This window comes from Aythya ferina (assembly GCF_964211825.1).
Source record: "Aythya ferina genome assembly, chromosome: 8".
NCBI classification, from domain to species: domain Eukaryota; kingdom Metazoa; phylum Chordata; class Aves; order Anseriformes; family Anatidae; genus Aythya; species Aythya ferina.
Window position 1 is genome coordinate 406015 of NC_140304.1, and position 15767 is coordinate 421781.

Sequence of the window (15767 nt, forward strand, 5' to 3'; positions counted from 1 at the left end):
CTTACTTTTCCCTCACCCTAACCCTAAAATTAACCCTAACCATTACCCCAACACTTACCCTTACCCTAACCCTCACCCTTACCATAACCCATACTCTAACACATACTTCTACCCGTACCCGTACCCTTACCGTAACCCTTACCCTTACCCTATCCCTTACCCTTAACCTAACCCTAAACCTTACCCTTATCCTAACACTTACCCTTACCGTAAACCTTACCCTTTCTGCTACATTTACCCTTAGCCTAAATCTAAACCTTACACTTACCCTTAGCCTAACCCTCGCCCTTACCATTACCCATACCCTTATTCTTACCCTTACCGTAACCCTACGGTTACCATTAACCTTACACTTACCCTAACACTTATCCTGAACCTAACCGTTACCCTAAACCTTACCCCAACCCTTACCCTGACCCTTACATTAACCCTAACCTCTACCCTAAACCTTACACTTACTTTTAACCTTAACCTTACCCTTAACATTAACCTAATACTTACGCATACATTTTCCTGACTTTAACCCTAAAACTAACCCTTACCCTAACCCTTACACTTACCCTAACCCTAACCCTAACCCTTACTCTAACCCTTACCCTGACCTGTACCCTTACACTTACCCTTACCCTTATACTCACCCTAATTCTTACCCATACCATAACCCATACCCTAACACATATTTGTAACCTTAACCTTACCCTTACCCTTACTCTATCTGTTACCCTTACGCTTACCCTTAACATAAACCTTACCCTTGACCTTACCCTTACCATAAGCCCTACAACAACACTTACATGTACACTTACGCTTACACTTACCCTAGCAATTACTCGTACAATTACCCTTACCCTTACCCTTACCCTTAACCTAAGCCGAAACCTTAAACCTTACAGTAAACCTTACCCTTTCTGCTACACTTACCCTTAGCCTAAATCTAAACCTTACACTTACCCTTACTGTAACCCTCACCCTTACTGTTGCCAATACCCTTACTCTTACCCTTACCCTAACCCTTCTCCTTACACTTACTGTTACCTTTAACATTACCCTTACCCTAACACTTACACTTATCCTTATCCATACCCTTACCCTTACCCTAATCCTTACCCTTAACCTAACCCTAACCCTAAACCTTACCCCAGCCCTTACCCTGACCCTTACATTAACCCTAACCCTTACCCTAAAACTTACACTTACTCTTAACCTTAACCTTACCCTTAACTATTACCCTAACACTTACCCTTATGTTTCCCTCACCCTAACCCTAAAATTAACCCTAACCATTACCCTAACACTTACCCTTACCATAACCCATACCCTAACACGTACTTGTAGCCTTAACTTTACCATTCCCCTTACCCTTACCTTTACTGTCTCCGTTACCCTTACACTTACACTTAACATAAACCTTAAAGTTAACCTAACCCTTGTTATAAATGGCTCAGGATTCAAATTAGGATTAAATAAAAAAATAGGATTTATTGAAAGAATATAAAGGAATAGAGGTAAGCAAACAGCGCTGGGTGCACCGGGAGTCTCCGCTCCACCAGGACGCACACCAGTTACATCAAGCAGCTGATTTTTATGCTCCTAGACTAATACATATTCATTACTACTTCTAAAAAAAATAGATTATTAGAATTAGCTTCCGGGGTGCAGTCCCTCCTACTGGAGCATGCGCAGTCTCCTCTGGGGTCTCTTCTGGGGGTCTCTAGGGGTCTTTCATGCTGAAGGCTCGTAGTCTTCCTCTCCCCCTTTGTACTTACTTGGCACCATACCAAGTTTATAGAACATTCTCTTCAAGACTTGTCTCCCAGCCGTCCTTCAGCTTCTTTTTCCTTCCTCTTAATCTCTCGGCCCCCCTAACCAGATACCAAAGATCCGCATAGTATCCCATAACAGTCACTAGTTGTTATCAGTTGTTCTGAAACTCCCAGACATCAAACACAAACAGCTTCACGAGTAATTAAAACATTCTTCCCCAGCCATTCACAGACACATCTATAGCAGTGTTAGAAATAGAAGTCCGGAATAACAAAAGCAAACAGGTTCATAAATTTAAGGAGTGATAAATTGACTAGAATGAGGGGGAGACTGGGACACGCTGCAGCTGTGGTTCAAGAATTAAATTGCCAGTGCAGGGCCCAGAGGCAGACAGGATTCAAACAGAATTGTTCTTTATGGACACGAATTGTTAAAACATTCCTCACAATCCCTTATCTTCTTTTTAACATCCCCAATTCGTGTCTCTTCTGTTATTAATAATTGGATTTCATCAGTTTGTTCTTGGAGGGTCCAATTCTTAAGCATCATAATTGACATATTCCCTTCTTTTTTTAATGAAGTTATTACAAATGTACTATTTATCACCCGGTGTATTAATAATGTAAGACAAGGTATCATACAAGGTACAAATAATAACGTAATTACACCACATAACAATAAAAATAACACTCTTTTGACCCATGGTCCACCAGGCAGCCATGAAAATAAATCCCATTCCATATCCTTCCAGGTTTGTGTTTGCTCGCTCACCTCCCCCCTCCTTCTCTGGGATGGGAGAGAGAAATGGGAAAGTGAAGCCTGTGAGTTGAGTTAAAAACAAGAAGATAATAACAATAATGATGATAATAGTACTACTAGTAATAATGTGTACGAAACAAGTGATGCACAATGCAATTGCTCACCACCTGCTGTCCGATGCCCAACCTTACCCCGAGCAGTCCGGCCCTCCTCCCAGCCTGCCTGCTGGCAGGACAGTGAGAAGCTGAATTTGGCTTGGTCCTTGGCTTGGTGTAAGCACTGCTCTGTAACAATTAAAAACAATTAAAACATCAGCATATTATTAACATTCTTCTCATCCTAAACCAGAACATAACATTCTATCAGTTACTAGGAAGAAACACCTTTTCATCAATCTTTAAACAGTAATTACTAAAGTTAAATTTTCCACAGACTTCTCCTTCTTGTGCTAGCAAACAATCCAAAGCTAGGCAATTTTGATACAAAGCAGTTCTCATCTTTATAACTCATTTAGATCAGTTCTCATCATTTATAACTATTTCTATTACAGCTAATAACCTAATTATTCTATTAAGTATATATACTGAGGTCCTATAGCCCCAGGATCTGTCTTCTGCCCATGTAGCTGGATCATAATAGGCAAACGCCTTCAGGGTCGATTCAGACTTGTGTTACCGTTCGGCCTGTCAGGGTGATCCAGCTCCTGTAAAACGAATCACAATTTTATATAGGTTTAAAAAAGAGGTTTTTAATGTTATTTTCTCGGGACAACCTGATCTTAGTGTGGGAGAAGTCCGGTCGAGGCCCTCTCATTCGGCAGTCAATACCGATAGGGGTTGCCTCCCTCGGTAGACCATACACACCACAGTGGAGGGTCCTGCCCCAGTCTTGCCTTCTCCCTTTTCTCCCTTTAGGCTTGTCCTTTTTATTTGGCATCCTTAATTCATGCAGAGCCTCGTTGCCAGAATATTAGTTCTCCCTTAGCTTGAGTTTCAGTTTCCCAGGAGCGGACTCAACCCTCCAAGTTTCAGTAGTTACTGGTCCTTTTATTCTGGATGCGTGGGTCCCTTTCTGCAGTTCTCACAGCTGTTTCAGTAGTCAGTAAAACAAGGTACAGTCCCTCACATCGAGGGTTCAGTGATTCTTCCCTCCCGTGGCTGCTTGTTGAAACACTTTATTTTTTATCTTCTGACAAGTTAAATAGCAGTTATTTAATTTGCTTTGCCGTATGGCCCTTTCCAGGTTCCTGTAGCAGGATTCATCTGATAGCCTTTCAGGTTGATACAGATTTGACTACAGGGTTTTGGCATTCATCACTATCTCCACAGTTTCACAGCTGGACAGTCACATTCATTTATGTTGCATTCCTTCAGGGGCTCATCACCCCAGTCCTTGCAGTCTCTCTGCTGGTTACACACTTTATTGATATCTATGCATTCTCCACTTCTGCACTTGAATTTGCCAGGTCCAGAGCACTGAATAACATTGTTACAGTTTGCTTCATCAGTGCCATCCAGACAGTCTCTCACACCACTGCACTGCCTACTCCCATGGACACAGTTCACATCTGAACTGGTCTGGCCTACAGGTCCAGGAAGGGCAGTTAATTTCATCTCTTCCATCCTTACAGTAAGGATCTCTATCACATCGCCACAATTCTCTTCATCTTCTCCACTGTCACAGTCTTTTTCACCATCACATTTCCATGACACTGTTCTCATATGACACAGCTCAGCACTTTCATCAGACCCATCTTCACAATCCAGATCCCCATCACACTGCCATCTGTTTGGCACACACTGACCACCGTTGCACACAAAGTCAGATTCAGCACACATCTTCTTCACACATCTTCTTCACACAAACACTCTCATCACTGCCATCTGAGCAGTCTTCACATTTTACTCTAGCACCGTCGGCAGCAGTGCACAGTCAGGCGAAGGCGAGCAGCAGGCAGAGCGCCTCGCCTCGCACCGTCACCTGTGTCACTTATACTACTCCTATTACCCATGCTGTTAGTGTCAGTGGCATCCTCCTTTTCTTTTTGCCACTGACCATTCACCACAAATGGATGAGACACATGATTACTAGTTAGGAAAGAGAGTGTAACGTCTGCTATATGGCTGCAGGCAGTGCCAGCTGCAACCTTAGGTTTGTGAAAGAGCCTGCTGGTGGTCATTTGGCAGTGTAATCTGCGTCTCTGCACTCCTGCCCTGCAATAGAGCTTAGTCGTCATTAGTAACAGTTATAACACCAATCTGGGGACTAATAGTCTTTTTTGCATTGCAAGATAAACCTTTTATAAAAAGAATGCTAGAGTGAAGCAGCACAGCCGCTGCTGCCGCTGCCTCCATGGTTACGTCAGACAGGCTGCAGGGTCCTGATGTCCGCCCCTCTGCTCTGTGCCGACTGGCCACACGGTGAGGGTCGGCTACCGGTGTCCACTGACGCCTCTGGTCTCCCGTAGCAACTCGATCTTGGATGTCCCGCAATTACTTCAATTCCCCGCGTTTTCCGGCTTCTGTCCGGTCTATTCTGTGTCTCAGAGCCGTCCGTGGCTCTGCAGCGTCTCTCAGGGCTCTCTCCGTCCAGTGGTAGTCCCTCCGTAGTGTCTCGGGTCTCCCAGCGCCACTCCAGTCTCTCGGCACCGCTCCGGTCTCTCGGCCTGTTCAGGTCTCAGCGAGTCCAGGTCTCGGCCTGTGCAGGCCTCATATGTTGCAGAAAGCATGTCATATCATGCTCCTGCCTTTTTCTTGTCACAGTCAAAACATTTAAGAGCAAAAATAGGATACACAAGATACACAAGATACACTGGGCACCACCACTCAAAACTTGGATAAAACAGCACTTCTTTTCAGTCTGTCAAGCACTTCGTTCGTCTCTGCCCACTCCCCTTGTGGAGAGTACGGAACAACGGATCGGAACTCTGCACTCGCTTTGCAGCAACGCTGCGTCTCACTCACACAGCACAATCGCACACGGAGGCCTCCAGCACATCTCATTCATACCACAGGAATATAATTTAGAATGATAACCAACCAAACAAGTATTGTCTCTGACTGTGTTCTTCGTGAAGTGACTTGTAACACTTTGTTTCAAACCCTTACATTTACACAAATACTTTCAACACAAAATACATACAATATGCAAATATTACAATATACAAAATGTCAACACAAAATACATACATAAAAACACATACAATTATTAACACTCCAGTTAGTATCCCTCCAGCAGCTGAAAACATACCGTTTGTCTGCAGTTTCAGGAGATCTTTGCTCCTGCGGTGAGCAGCTGAGAGTGGAGTCCCCTCCGAGCAAAAACGCTCAGGGTGCACCTAGGGGCGTCCGCGCTGCAGCCGATCCCGCAGCCGAGCAGAGTGTCTCCTGCCTGGCTCACCAAAATGACTCACAGAAAGCTGACTCCACAATCAGTAAGATTGTAAAGTAGGTATGTTTACTCAGTTCCATGCAGCACGGGGCGGGTAGTCCCACCAAAGTCGTGCACGCCTAACGTGGCAAATTGCTCTAGTAAAGAGTTACATATACATGAACATTCCTATACATATACATATTCCTAAGCTGTCCCTTTGTGAGCAGTCCTCCTTATCTCAGACCCCTTGATTAATGTCCGAACCATGAGGTTGTTTTTGATCTGGTTCTCGGGGTCCGAGAGGCTCCTGTTATCTGGTGGTATAAGTGCAGCACAGGCACAAATGTAGCACATATTCATTCTTAATCAATTGCTCTCAAATTTCTAATTCCAATGTTTCAGCTTGCTCTTTTCTGGATCCATGGGTATTCTACTATTAATGTTCAAAGCCTGACAGACCCCGTCCTCCGTGGATCAAAATACATGGGGTCTTAAGAGTTCTTTTGGTCATTCTATCATATAATACAGGATCATTTTTAATTTACTCTTTAATTTTCTGGGGCCCCTATTGTTCCAATTTCTAATCATTATTCGTAATGGACTTTTTGGTCATATATCTGGTAATTTGCTCCCTTTCTGGTCCTTGGTCTTCGATTTTATCTGACCCATCCGGGAATTTTACTAGTGGCAATTCCCACAGTCCTTGGTTGCCCCTAGTGAGAGTGTCTTGCAGGGGGTTTAGGACCTATCACCCACCCACGTATCCCTCTCTTCACCAGCCCAGCACCCCCGACAGGAGATTAGAACTGGTGAGAAAACAAAAAGACCTCCACACGGACTTTAGAAGTCTCAGTTACACTCTCACACACAAACACTAGCAACCGCACCTTTACCCAACCGGACGGTATCTTACGAATCAGTCGTATTCATCCAGAATCCAACTGGACGGTATCCACAAGCATCTCTGCTGTCTTCTATGAAAGAATATAAAGGAATAGAGGTAAGCAAACAGCGCTGGGTGCACCGGGAGTCTCCGCTCCACCAGGACGCACACCAGTTACATCAAGCAGCTGATTTTTATGCTCCTAGACTAATACATATTCATTACTACTTCTAAAAAAAATAGATTATTAAAATTAGCTTCCGGGGTGCAGTCTCTCCTACTGGAGCATGCGCAGTCTCCTCTGGGGTCTCTTCTGGGGGTCTCTAGGGGTCTTTCATGCTGAAGGCTCTGATTCAAAGATCGAAGCCGAAATTCCTTTAAGTGGTATATTCTTTATTGCAGCGCTGGATGCACGGGGGATCTCTCCACCTATCGTGCATACTCAAAGCAGAAAGCAGTCTTGAATTTATACAATCAATCTATCATTATTCTACAAGCACCTATACATATGCATTACCTATCCCCGCCTTCCCTCGCTTCTCATGCTAATTAGTCTTTTGGCACCTTGCGCCTGCGCAGAGCCTTCCAAGAATTGTGGGCAGGGGTCTTTGGGACGTGGGCAGGGGTCTTTGGGAGGAAGACCCCGAGTCTTCCTCACAGTGTACTTTTCACCTTTGGTCAGGAATCTGCTGAATTGGCATGTTTCTTAATTGCGAGAGCTGGTTGTTGCCAATTCTTCCGTTTGTTGTATCTTTATAATGAATTCCAATGTCCAGTTTTGAGATTTATAGTCCTTACGTTTGTTTCTCTGTCCGTCTGCCGCTTCCTTATCATGAGTTCCAGTGTCTTGTTTCGAGATATACAGTCCATGTCTGGGGATTGCCCTTGCCTCCCCAATACCTCCCCAGTACCTCCTTAATCAGCTCGTAGTCTTCCTCTCCCCCTTTGTACTTACTTGGCACCATACCAATGTATGAGATTAGAACTGGTGAGAAAACAAAAAGACCTCCACACGGACTTTAGAAGTCTCAGTTACACTCTCACACACAAACACTAGCAACCGCACCTTTACCCAACCGGACGGTATCTTACGAATCAGTCGTATTCATCCAGAATCCAACTGGACGGTATCCACAAGCATCTCTGCTGTCTTCGTCTGGGATCGAACCAGACGGTATCCACAAACGACTGTCGTCTTCATCCGGTTCGATTCCGGACACCGGAATCCAACCGAACGGTATCCAAACGACCTTGTCGTCTTCGTCCGGATCTTCGCGCGCAGAATTACAGGCAAAAAACAGCCAGCAAGGGAGCTCAAAAAAAAACGAAAACAAATTCTTTGCTTACCTTTATTCAGGTTCAGGATGGCATTAGTCCCGATCTGACTCAAACAGGAGCCACCAAATGGTGGGGCGCCTCTCCTAGATTAAATCAGAATTCAGGAACTATAGCCATCCTGGACGAGCCCCAAAATTGTTATAAATGGCTCAGGATTCAAATTAGGATTAAATAAAAAAATAGGATTTATTGAAAGAATATAAAGGAATAGAGGTAAGCAAACAGCGCTGGGTGCACCGGGAGTCTCCGCTCCACCAGGACGCACACCAGTTACATCAAGCAGCTGATTTTTATGCTCCTAGACTAATACATATTCATTACTACTTCTAAAAAAAATAGATTATTAAAATTAGCTTCCGGGGTGCAGTCTCTCCTACTGGAGCATGCGCAGTCTCCTCTGGGGTCTCTTCTGGGGGTCTCTAGGGGTCTTTCATGCTGAAGGCTCGTAGTCTTCCTCTCCCCCTTTGTACTTACTTGGCACCATACCAAGTTTATAGAACATTCTCTTCAAGACTTGTCTCCCAGCCGTCCTTCAGCTTCTTTTTCCTTCCTCTTAATCTCTCGGCTCCCCTAACCAGATACCAAAGATCCGCATAGTATCCCATAACAGTCACTAGTTGTTATCAGTTGTTCTGAAACTCCCAGACATCAAACACAAAGAGCTTCACGAGTAATTAAAACATTCTTCCCCAGCCATTCACAGACACATCTATAGCAGTGTTAGAAATAGAAGTCCGGAATAACAAAAGCAAACAGGTTCATAAATTTAAGGAGTGATAAATTGACTAGAATGAGGGGGAGACTGGGACACACTGCAGCTGAGGTTCAAGAATTAAATTGCCAGTGCAGGGCCCAGAGGCAGACAGGATTCAAACAGAATTGTTCTTTATGGACACGAATTGTTAAAACATTCCTCACACCCTTATCATAAGCCATACAACAACAGTTACATGTACACTTACGCTTGCACTTACCCTAGCAATTACTCGTACAATTACTCTTAACCTTACTATTAAGCTAACCCTAAACCTTACCCTTATCCTAACACTTACCCTTATCCTAAACCTTACCCTTTTTGCTACACTTACCCTTTGCCTAATTCTAAACCTTAGCCTAACCCTCACCCTTACCCTTACCATTATACTTACTTTTACCCTTGACCTAAACCTTACCCCAATCCTTACCCTGACCCTTACATTAACCCTAACCCTTACCCTAACCCTTACTCTAATCCTAACCCTTAACCTAAACCTTACACTTAATCTTACCTTTAACCTTACCCTTAAACTAATACATACTCTTACCTTTCCCTCACCATAACCCTAAAATTAACCGTAACCATTACCTGAACACTTATCCTTACCTAACCCTAACCCTTACTCTAACTTTTACCCGGACCCGGACCCTTAGACTTCCCCTTCCCCTTCCCCTTACTCTTCCCCTTACCCTAACCCTTACCCTTACACTTACGGTTACCATTTACCTTACCCTTACCCAAACACTTAACCTTAACCTAACCCTAACCCTAAACCTTACCTGAACCCTTACCCTGACCCTTACATTAACCCTAACCCTAAAACTTAACCTTAACCTTACCCTTAACCTTAACCTAATACTTACCCTTACTTTTCCCTCACCCTAACCCTAAAATTAACCCTAACCATTACCCTTACCCTAACCCTTACTCTAACCCTTACCCTTACCATAACCCATACTCTAACACATACTTCTACCCGTAACCGTACCCTTACCGTAACCCTTACCCTTACCGTTACCGTTACCCTTACCCTTACCGTTACCGTTACCCTTACCCTTACCGTTACCCTTACCATTACCCTTAACCTAACCCTAAACCTTACCCTTATCCTAACACTTACCCTTACCGTAAACCTTACCCTTTCTGCTACACTTACCCTTAGCCTAAATCTAAACCTTACACTTACCCTTAGCCTAACCCTCGCCCTTACCGTTACCCATACCCTTATTCTTACCCTTACCGTAACCCTTACCTTTACACTTACGGTTACCATTAACCTTACCCTTACCCTAACACTTATCCTTAACCTAACCCTTACCCTAAACCTTACCCCAACCCTTACCCTGACCCTTACATTAACCCTAACCCTTACCCTAAACCTTACCCTTACTCTTAACCTTAACCTTACCCTTAACATTCACCTAATACTTACGCATACGTTTTCCTGACTTTAACCCTAAAACTAACCCTAACCATTACCCTAACACTTAACCTTACCCTAACCCTAACCCTTACTCTAACCCTTACCCTGACCTGTACCCTTACCCTTACCCTTACCCTTATACTCACCCTAATTCTTACCCATACCATAACCCATACCCTAACACATATTTGTACCCTTAACCTTACCGTTACCCTTAACCTTACCCTTACCCTTGCTCTATCCGTTACCCTTACGCTTACCCTTAACATAAACCTTACCCTTGACCTTACCCTTACCATAAGCCATACAACAACACTTACATGTACACTTACGCTTGCACTTACCCTAGCAATTACTCATACAATTACCCTTAACCTTACTATTAAGCTAACCCTAAACCTTACCCTTATCCTAACACTTACCCTTATCCTAAACCTTACCCTTTCTGCTACACTTACCCTTTCCCTAATTCTAAACCTTACCCTAACCCCTCACCCTTAGAATATACATATATTTACCCTTTACCTAAACCTTTACCCCAACCCTTACCTTGACCCTTACATTAACCCTAATCCTTACACTAAACCTTACACTTACTCTTAACCTTAACCTTAGCTGTAACCTAATACTTACTCTTACGTTTCCCTCACCCTAAACCTAAAATTAGCCTAACCATTACCCTAACACTTACCCTTACTCTAACCCTTACCATGAACTTAAGTGTAAGTGTTAGGATAACGGTAACCTTAAGGGTGACCCTTAAGCTTATCCTTAATGTTTATGGTTAGGTTAAGGGTAATTGTACGAGTAATTACTAGGATAAGTGTAAGCGTAAGTGTACATGTAAGTGTTGATGTATGGCTTATGGTAAGGGTAAGGTAAAGGGTAAGGTTTATGTTAAGGGAAAGTGTAAGAGTAATGGATAGAATAAGGGTAAGTGTAACGGTTAAGTGTTAGGGTAATGGTTAGGGTTAATTTTAGGATTAGGGTGAGAAAAATGTAAGGTTAAGTACTAGCTTAAGGTTAAGGGTAAGGTTAAGGTTAAGAGTAAGTGTAAGGTTTAGGTTAAGGGTTAGGGTTAATGTAAGGTTCAGGGAAAGGTTTGGGGTAAGGTTTAGGGTTATGTTCAGCTTAAGGGTAAGGGTTGGGGTAAGGTTAAGGGTATGGATAAGGATAAGTGTTAGGGATAGGGTAAGGGTAAGGGTTAGCGTAAGGGTAAGATTAATGGTAAGGTTTATGTTAAGGGTAAGCGTAAGGGTAACAGATAGAGTAAGGGTAAGGGTAACGGTAAGGTTAAGGGTAAAAATATGTGTTAGGGTATGGGTTATGGTATGGGTAAGAGTTAGGGTAATGTAAGGGTAAGGGTGAGTGTAAGGGTATGGGTCAGGGTAAGGGTTAGAGTAAGGGTTAGGGTTAGGGTAAGGGTAAGTGTTAGAATAATGGTTAGGGTTAATTTTAGGGTTAGGGTGAGGGAAACGTAAGGGTAAGTATTGGGTTAAGGTAAGGGTAAGTGTAAGGTTTAGATTTAGGCTAATGGTAAATGTAGCAGAAAGGGTAAGGTTTACGATAAGGGTAAGTGTTAGGGTAAGGGTAAGGTTTAGGGTAACATAAAGGGTAAGGATTACGGTAAGGGTAAGGGTACGGGTAGAATTTGTTAGAATATGGCTTATGGTAAGGGTAAGGTTTAGGGTAAGAGTAAGTGTAAGTGTATGTGTAAGGGTACGGGTCATTGTAAGGGTTAGAGTAAGGGTTAGGGTAAGGGTAGGTGTTAGGGTAATGGTTAGGGTTAATTTTAGGGTTAGGTTGAGGGAAACGGAAGGGTAAGTATTAGGTTAAGGTTAAGGGTAAGGTTAAGGTTAAGAGTAAGTGTAAGTTTTAGGGTAAGGGTAAGGGTTAATGTAAGGGTCAGGGTAAGGGTTAAGGTAAGGTTTAGGGTTAGAGTTAGGTTAAGGTTAAGGTTTAGGGTAAGGGTAAGTTATATGTATAAGGATAAGTGTAAGGGTAAGTGTTAGGGTAAGTGTAAGGATAAGGATAAGTGTACAAGTCAGGGTAAGGTTTAGAGTTAGGATTAGGGTTTGGGTTAGGGTAAGGGTAAGTGTTAGGGTAATGGTTAGGGTTAATTTTAGGTGTATGGTGACGGATAAGAAAGGGTAAGTAGTAGGTTAAGGTTAAGCGTAAGGTTAAGGTTAAGAGTAAGTGTAAGTTTTAGGGTACGGTTTAGGGTTAATGTAAGGGTCAGGGTAAGTGTTTGGGTAAGATTTAGGGTTAGGGTAAGAGTAAGTATATGGGTAATGGTAAGGGTAAGTGTTAGGGTTAGGGTAAGTGTAAGGTTTAGATTTAGGCTAAGGGTAAGTGTAGCAGAAAGGGTAAGGGTTACGGTAAGTGTAAGTGTAAGGATAAGGTTAAGGTTTAGGCTTACGTTAAGGGTAAGGGTAATGCTTTGGTAAGGGTAAGAGTAAGGGTAAAGGTAAGGGTTACGGTAAGGGTAAGGGTACTGGTAGAAGTATGTGTTAGAGTACGGCTTATGGTAAGGGTACAAGTAGCTCCCCCCCCAGAGACAGGACCCAAAGGTGTACAACCAGTTCCCAACACCCCTGAGACACAGGCCCCAACCGCCCCCCCAGACACAGCGACCCAAATTCTACAAGCAGCTCCCAACCCCTGCCAGGCAGGCCCCCTACCCTATACAAGCAGCTCCCAACCCTCCCCCCCCCCCCCCCCGAGGGAGGCCCCAAAGGTGTAGAGTCAGCTCCCAACCCCCTCAATGCTGGCCCCTAGGGTCTACAAGCAGCTCCCCCCTTGCCCCCAGATACCGGCCCCCAGACACAGACCCCAAAAGCCTAATCACAGGCCCTGAACTCTAGAGGCAGGCTCCAAAACCCAGGACAAAGCCCCAGTGGTTCGAGACAGGGCCCAAATCCCAGACACAGGCCCCAAACGCTAAACATATGCCAAAAAAAGTATTAGTGCTGGTGCCAAATGTTACAGACAGGCCCAAAAGCCCGAGATGCTCAAGGCTGAGACGTAACTTGGCTTTCTGAATTACTGGAAAGCAGCTTTCATTCTCAGATAATTGTGTGCAGGCTGATTAAGGAGGTATTGGGGAGGCAAGGACAATCCCCAGACAAGGACTGTATATCTCGAAACAAGACACTGGAACTCATGATAAGGAAGCGGCAGGCGGACAGAGAAACGAATGTAAGGACTATAACTCTTGAAACTGGACATTGGAATTCATTATAAAGATACAACAAACGGGAGAATTGGCAACAACCAGCTCTTGCAATTAAGAAACATGCCAATTCAGCAGATTCCTGACCAAAGGTGAAAAGTACACTGTGAGGAAGACTCGGGGTCTTCCTCCCAAAGACCCCTGCCCACGTCCCAAAGACCCCTGCCCACAATTCTTGGAAGGCTCTGCGCAGGCACAAGGTGCCAAAAGGCTAATTAGCATGAGAAGCGAGGGAAGGCGGGGATAGGTAATGCATATGTATAGGTGCTTGTAGAATATTGATAGATTGATTGTATAAATTCAAGACTGCTTTCTGCTTTGGGTATGCACGATAGGTGGAGAGATCCCCCGTGCATCCAGCGCTGCAATAAAGAATATACCACTTAAAGGAATTTCGGCTTCGATCTTTGAATCAATTTGGCGACCCAGATGGGACAACCTCTCTGCCGGACTGCAGGACCCGCTGGGAACAGGACTCCCTAGGGTACCCCCGGGATTTCCCGGAGGGACTCCTCGACTCACCGGATCACTGCGGAGGCAGACAAGGACCCCATCATTGTAAGTGAGTATATTCTTTATTCTGGTTTGGTTTTCTGGTAGACCGGTCATCTGGAACTGTCTGTAAGTCAGAAGGTGATCTTCTGCGAGGCAGTGTTTGGTATATACTTTGTGGTTATCACCATAAGTACATGTTTGGGGACCTTAAGGAAGGAGCTCGCTTTAAGGTCCATCTGGAATTGTGTTGTCTATTTCGGTTTTCTGACTCAGGGAGTATGGTATTTAACTCTGGTTATTGTTACTGCGATTTTGGCTATTTTCCTGGTGGTAATAGTAGGTTCGTGGCATTGTTATAAGAAAGATATTGTTACGGTGTTACACAGTTCGGTTTTCTGACTTATCGCATGTGGAATTTGACTCTGACTATTGTTACTGTGATTTTGGCAATATTGCTGGTAATAGTAGTTTTGTGACATCGCTACTGAAAGATATTGCGTGCCCGTATTTTTGTGAGTGATACGTTTTGTGATACGCTTTTGTAAGTAACATGTGTATTCTGAAAGTGTAAACTGGAAACTGGGGGGGCAAACAAGCAGTGAAATTTTAAAGAAAAGTGTGTTAGGATGTGTTTTAAGTCACTGGAAGGATATTGGAGGATCTGCCGGTGGAAATGTGAACAGGAAAACATTGATAAAATATCGTAATCAGTGGTGGCCGCTTTATAAGCTGGAATGTGGAGAAAAGTGGCCCCTAAATGGAACTTTAAACTATAATATTTTGCTACAGTTAATGTTGTTTTTTGAGAAGCAGAACAGGATGAAATGTTGTATACTGATGTTTCAGCATCTTGGTGGGAAAAGGTAGGGAATTAAGTTGGCCCCTAACTGAACCTTTGATGTTGGCATTAGAGAAGTACAGGCTGGAGAAAGATAAAGGAAGTGTTAAAAGGGTTGTTGAAAGTGTTAAAGGTGTTTGAAGTTGAATGAGCAGGGAAAGAGGATGTAGGAATGTTAATAGTTCTGCCTCTGCCCGAGGCAGAGATCTTAAAATCATGGGTGTTAGCCCTTTAGGGCAAAGGGACCATGATCGGTCCGAGAGAGTTGTCACAGAAACAGAAAAGAGGTACACTCTTAAAACAACCTGAGTTCATGTGCGAGCTCAGATTGCTGATGGGACCGTTCAGGGAACTGTGGACAATTGCATTCCCCTGACCGACCCCCACTAAGACCCGAATCATCCTGAAAATCATGAACGGTTAAGTAAATACTAAAACCTGGATGAATTGGGAATTGAGAATATGCTTCCAACAAGGTCTAAAAGAAAGCCCTATGGAATTTTTGGACCAACTCTGAAATGTAATGAAAATAAATAAATAAATAAATAAATAAAACAAAACGGTTTGGACCTGGCTTTGGAGGACAAATTGACTAGCCTTTTCCTAGGGTAATCAACCCCTGATTTCAACAGGAATAACGGGGACCTGGGGAATCTACCCTAGCGGATCCTCCACTGGTTATAATGAAGCTAGGGGAGGAATGGAAGTGAAATTTCTTATTGCTATGGGGCAACGTATTCAGTTCTAAATCAAGCATTAATGCCTTCACAGAATTATTATGTTAGGGTAAAAGGTGTGTCATGGTTTAACCCGGCCGGCAGCTAAACACCACGCAGCTGTTCGCTCCCCCTCCCCCTCCCTCTCTGGGACGGGGGAGAGAAATGGAAAGTGAAGCCTGTGAGTTGA

The 15767-nt window shown here is 43.8% G+C and overlaps 1 long non-coding RNA gene across 1 annotated transcript; it reads right to left on the minus strand.

The window, feature by feature from the left end:
• Positions 1-1451: 1451 nt before the first annotated feature.
• LOC311440635 lies at positions 1452-10767 on the minus strand. Its single transcript, XR_014695499.1, has 3 exons — positions 10672-10767; positions 8591-9181; positions 1452-8091 (listed from the first exon to the last, which is right to left on the minus strand). It is a non-coding gene; the product is annotated as an uncharacterized lncRNA (long non-coding RNA).
• Positions 10768-15767: the final 5000 nt, after the last annotated feature.